Below are 5,570 nucleotides of genomic sequence, written 5' to 3' on the forward strand. Positions count from 1 at the left end.
ATATTACCAAGTATGGCCCAAAAACCTAAAAAAAAAATATTTGAAAAGTAAAAGAAAGAAAGAAGAAAGAGAAAGAAAGAAAGGAAGGAAGGAAGGAAGGAAGGAAGGAAGGAAGGAAGGAAGGAAGGAAGGAAGGAAGGAAGGAAGGAAGGAAGGAAGAAAGAAAGAAAGAAAGAAAGAAAGAAAGAAAGAAAGAAAGAAAGAAAGAAAGAAAGAGAGAGAGAGAGAGAGAGAGAAGAAAGAAAGAAAGAAAGAAAGAAAGAAAGAAAGAAAGAAAGAAAGAAAGAAAGAAAGAAAGAAAGAAAGAAAGAAAGAAAGAAAGAAAGAAAGAAAGAAAGAAAGAAAGAGAGAAGGAGAGAAGGAGGGAAGGAGGGAGGGAGGGAGAAAGGAAGGAGGAAGGAAGGAAGGAAGGAAGGAAGGAAGGAAGGAAGGAAGGAAGGAGGGAAGGAGGGAAGGAAGGAAGGAAGGAAGGAAGGAAGGAAGGAAGGAAGGAAGGAAGGAAGGAAGGAAGGAAGGAAGGAAGATCATTGTCAATCTGGGATATTTTTTTGGCCCCCAATTCACAATATAGACCAGGCCTGGGTTGAAGTGTATATGGGGTGCATTTACTGTACCTCCTCTTTCTATACAGTTAGTGTAAAGAACACAGCCTGTGGTAAGAATTGGGAGGCCTTATCTTTTCTTTTCTTTTTTGACTTTTTTAATATAATATAATATAATAAATATAATATAATATAATATATATATAAAATCCTGAAATTTTAAATACCCTGGTTCCCCAAAGTTTTGATTGCAAAGTCAAGACTTTGTCCTGCGCCTCAAAGAAAGGGGCTCCTTCAGCATCTTACTCATTCACACATAAGAAAATAGACTCCACAGGGCTGCAGAGAAAAATAGGGATGTCTGCACAGGCAGAAACATGGTACCTTAAGCTCCTCTTCTTGCCTCAAAGCACTTTCAGGTTCTAGTATTGACAGCCCTTTTGAAGAGCAACCCTAACTGGCCCTTTCTCCCAAGATAAGTTTCTAGTAAATTGAAGGAGATCTTCCCACCTCTGATGATAACCACCAGAAGACACCATCTTGAAAGTCATTGGCAATGCCAGGAATGCGGTTTGGGATGAGCCCCAAAGCAGCTGTTCCCAGAACTATTATAAGGAAGTCATCGGGAAACAAAATTAATCTGCTACGGTTGAAAACTTGAGTGCTGACCCCAAATATTTCTAATGTGTGGAACCTGCTGGCAAGCAGAGATCCTGAAAAAACAAAAAGAGCTATTTGGCTGCTTTGAAATACTCAGATCCTCAAAGTGTGGCTTTCCTTCATTCTGTTTGCTGTGTGCCAAAGGGTCCAGAGCCAAGTGAGGCGCTTCCAGTGGGAGAGAGGCTGTCGGAGCCTGGATAGCTTTATTTGAAGTACAAGAAGGGTTCCCTTCCACAAGAAGGTAACACTAGGGCACTGTAAAGCCTCACTCTTCCCTGGTTGGCTGCCTCAGTTTTACTGTCATCACTCTCCTTCAGCTGAGAGGTTGGGACTGTTTGATCCTTGTACAGATGGTAAAGGGGGTTCGGCATCTAGCTGAATTAGAATCCAGATTTCAGGGTTGGAGAGATGGCACAGCAGGGAAGATGCTTGCCTTGTATATGGCTGGTCCAGGTTCATTCCCAGGCACCACATATGATCCTTGAAGCCCTGTCAGGAGTAAATCTAGAGCTAAGAGCCAGGCGTGGCCCCAAACATTAAGTTGCACTTTATTTCTATTTCATGTTATTTATTAGGTAATGAATTCACATGGTTCAAAATCCAAAACATGCTATGGACATGGGGAAAAGTTTGCCTCCCCAGAACCACACCTTCTAGCTAACACCCCTCCCTAGGCATTGTCTATTTCTTATGTCCTGCCAGAGATTTATCCATAGGTGACTTCTTGCCTTTTAGTGTTGTCTTTGGTTCACACTTAACAGTACTCAGGGACTACTTTGGACTCTGTGTTCAAGGGGTTCTCTCCTGGCCATGCTCAAGGGTTATATGGGATCAAAAATGAGCCTACAAAATGTTCGCTCAGCCCTTTGAGCTCTCTTTGGCTCTTTTCTTCTTTTCTTCAGTCAATTGATGATCTACTTTCACACTATTCTGCTAGTGTATCTAAAACCAATCTCTTCTTTTTATTTTGGTTTTTCAGCCATACCCAGTGACACTCAGGGATTACTCCTGGATATGCGCTCAGAAATCGCTCCTGGCTTAGAGGACCATATGGGACGCTGGGGGATAGAATCGCAGTTCATCCTAGGCTAGCACAAGCAAGGCAGATGCCTTACGGCCTACGCCACCACTCCAGCCCCAAAAACCAATCTCTTCTTGGAGACAGTCATAGAGTTAGTTTCTCCACTACAAGTAGAGTTGATGGAGCAAATTAAAGAAAAATGAAGAATCATCTCTTATCACACTCTCCGACAGCCTCCATGTTAGCTGTTTGATGACATCAGTTCTTCACAGTGCAGCAGCTGGTAACCTACTGTGTTCTCTCCCTGTGTTCTGGACCTCTTTGGACAGAAAGATAGGAAGAAAAGCAGAGAGAAGCAAACAATTTGTCCTGAGGGTGTGGGGGCTGAGTAGACCATAAGTTGGTCAGTCAGGAAAGGCAGTAGGGTTTGGAGATAGCTCTGTGGGGTACCTAAAAGGCCAATTTGGCCCTCTTAGGTCAGTAATGACCTCTGTGCCTGAGTTTAGTGCCCACTCTGCTGTCTGGGATCTGTTTTTGAGAGTGTGTGTGTGTGTGTGTGTGTGAGAGAGAGAGAGAGAGAGAGAGAGAGAGAGAGAGAGAGATAGAGAGAGAGAGAGAGAGAGAGAGAGAGAGAGAGAGAGACCCCAGCTTAACTCTGAGAGGTCAATACTAGAACAGGAAGCCACAAGTGGGAAGACTGCAGGTCAGAGGCTGCAAGTGGCTTCTGGTTCACTGCAACCCACCCAAATGTGTGTGTGGGTGAGGTAAAGGGGAGCAGTCCCTTCCCCTGAGAATGGGATCACAGAATTGGAGGTGGCATGACTCCAAAATAGAAAGGAACAGGAAGGAGTGTCATATGAAAGGAATTTGGGCCATATCCCAAGGGTCACATGAAGTGCTCAAAAGTCTCCAAATGGGAAATGAACTAATTGGATTTGCATTTTGACAAGATTCAAGTCTGTCCCGTTGGAGCGTGTGTGTGTGTGTGTGTGTGTGTGTGTGTGTGTGTGTGTGTATGTGTGTGTGTGTGTGTGTGTGTGTGTGTGGTATGTTAGGGATGGGATTCTGAAGACTGGAAATCTAGGCAATAAAAGAGGCAGCAGGAATAAAGAATAAAGGCTGTGGGGGGTCTAGAAATGAAGAGAAAAAGATGGACTCTAAGGAGGTGACATTTCTATGTTTGTCCACTGGCCTGCTGGGTGCAGACTTTCCAGTTTAGAAGAAAGTGTAACCATTTCCTAGAGCAGCTGTTCCATGATTCCACATACAGTTTAAAATCTTCAGGGACTGGAGAGATAGCATGGAGGTAAGGTGTTTGCCTTTCATGCAGAAGGATGGTGGTTCAAATTCCGGCATCCCATATGGTCCCCCCTGCCTGCCAGGGGCGATTTCTGAGCATAAAGCCAGGAGTAACCCCTGAACACTGCCGGATGTGACCCAAAAACCAAAACAAAAAAAAAAAATGTTCAGTAACTTCACAGCCTGGACTAGTCAGGCTCTAAAATGTTAAACAGTTAAACGGTTAATGTTAAACCAGTGAGGGTGTAGATACTTCTGTCATTGTTCATTTTATCTTAATTTTTTTTTTTACATTTTTTGGGGCTATACCCGGCGGTGCTCAGGGGTTACTCCTGATTATCTGCTCAGAAATAGCTCCTGGCAGGCACGGGGGACCATATGGGACACTGGGATTCGAACCAACCACCTTAGGTCCTGGATCGGCTGCTTGCAAGGCAAGCACTGCTGTGCTATCTCTCTGGCCCCTTATCTTAAATTTTAAGGAACATTTTTTTGGTTTTTTAAATTTTTTATTATGATACCATGATTTACCACATTGTTCATAATACAGTCGTTTCAGATATTCAAACATCAATCACACCATCAGTGTGACCTTGCTTTCACCAGTGTCCCCAATCTCCCATCCATCACCATGGCCTACCTTCTTGAAGGCACAAACAAATATAACTCATATTGTTTATTGCAAAGCAAATGAATTTATCAAAACTCAAACCAACAGGCCCGGAGAGATAGCACAGCGGCATTTGCCTTGCAAGCAGTCAATCCAGGACCAAAGGTGGTTGGTTTGAATCCCGGTGTCCCATATGGTCCCCCGTGCCTGCCAGGAGCTATTTCTTTTTTTTTTTTTTTTGGTTTTTGGGCCACACCCTGTGATGCTCAGGGGTTACTCCTGGCTATGCGCTCAGAAGTTGCTCCTGGCTTCTTAGGGGACCATATGGGACGCCGTGAGATCGAACCGCGGTCCGTCCTAGGCTAGCGCAGGTAAGGCAGGCACCTTACCTCCAGCGCCACCGCCCGGCCCCCCAGGAGCTATTTCTGAGTAGACAGCCAGGAGTAACCCCTGAGCACCGCCGGGTGTGGCCCAAAATCCAAAAAAAAAAAAAAAAAAAAAAAACCTCAAACCAACAAAGGTCAATTGAAATGATTGTCCTCTCTCTTCATAGTATTACTAAAGTCAGTTTCCTACTGCGCTATGATTAGTGTTAGTTGAGTCTTCTGTGTTACTGTTTGGGATCACTGAGGTTGGCTGATTTCTATAGAATTTTCCCTTCAGATGTCCTGTGATCCTACTGACCTGAAAGTACTCTTAGATACAGAGGTGTTGTGTGGCTACACAGTTCAGAAATTATAGATCTGAAACAGATGTTGTGGCTTGGAATGTTTATAAGGTTAAGTTGCAGAGCTGGACTATTTCTGTTGACTGATGTAAGGGGTGGTATTCAGCTGCTGTAGTTCCTGCTGAAAGGGAACCCCCCACTCCCCCCCACCCCCACCCCGTCCCCACCAACACCCTATCCCTTTCTGAGATGGCCACAGATGTATCAGCCGAGATCAAACTGCCTGGAAGTATTGGTGGCCATTATTTTCTTTTAAAGTTTGTGGTAGGCCATTTTTCTGCCAGAAAGTAAGGTAGATCATTGTGATTTTGATTTGGATTTTTCTAATTACTAATGTGGTTGAATGTCATTTCATGTTTATTGGCCATCTGGATTTCAAATTCAAGCCACTTTTTTTTTTCTTTTGGGCTATCAAGTCTTTTTCTTCTTTTTTGCTTTGCAGCATTCATTCAATATTCTAGACTGTCATGAATCCTTCATAGTCCGTGTCTCTCTCCTTATATTGTTAGTTCATGAACAGAATTCTTCATTTTATTGTAAGCAACTATAATTTTTTAAAAATTATGTTCAGGGGCCAGAGAGATAGCACAGCAGTAGGACGGTTGTCTTGCATGTAGCCTATCCAGGATGAATGGTGGTTCAAATCCTAGCATCCCATATGGTCCCCTGTGTCTGCCAGGAGTGATTTTTGAGTGCAGAGACAGGAGTAAC

The 5,570-nt window shown here is 43.7% G+C and overlaps 1 non-coding gene across 1 annotated transcript; it reads right to left on the reverse strand.

The window, feature by feature from the left end:
- Nucleotides 1-546: 546 nt before the first annotated feature.
- On the reverse strand, nucleotides 547-672 carry LOC126014780 (small nucleolar RNA SNORA51). Its single transcript, XR_007497776.1, has one exon. It is a non-coding gene; the product is annotated as a small nucleolar RNA SNORA51 (small nucleolar RNA).
- Nucleotides 673-5,570: the final 4,898 nt, after the last annotated feature.

Source organism: Suncus etruscus, chromosome 7, assembly GCF_024139225.1.
Source record: "Suncus etruscus isolate mSunEtr1 chromosome 7, mSunEtr1.pri.cur, whole genome shotgun sequence".
Classification (NCBI taxonomy): domain Eukaryota; kingdom Metazoa; phylum Chordata; class Mammalia; order Eulipotyphla; family Soricidae; genus Suncus; species Suncus etruscus.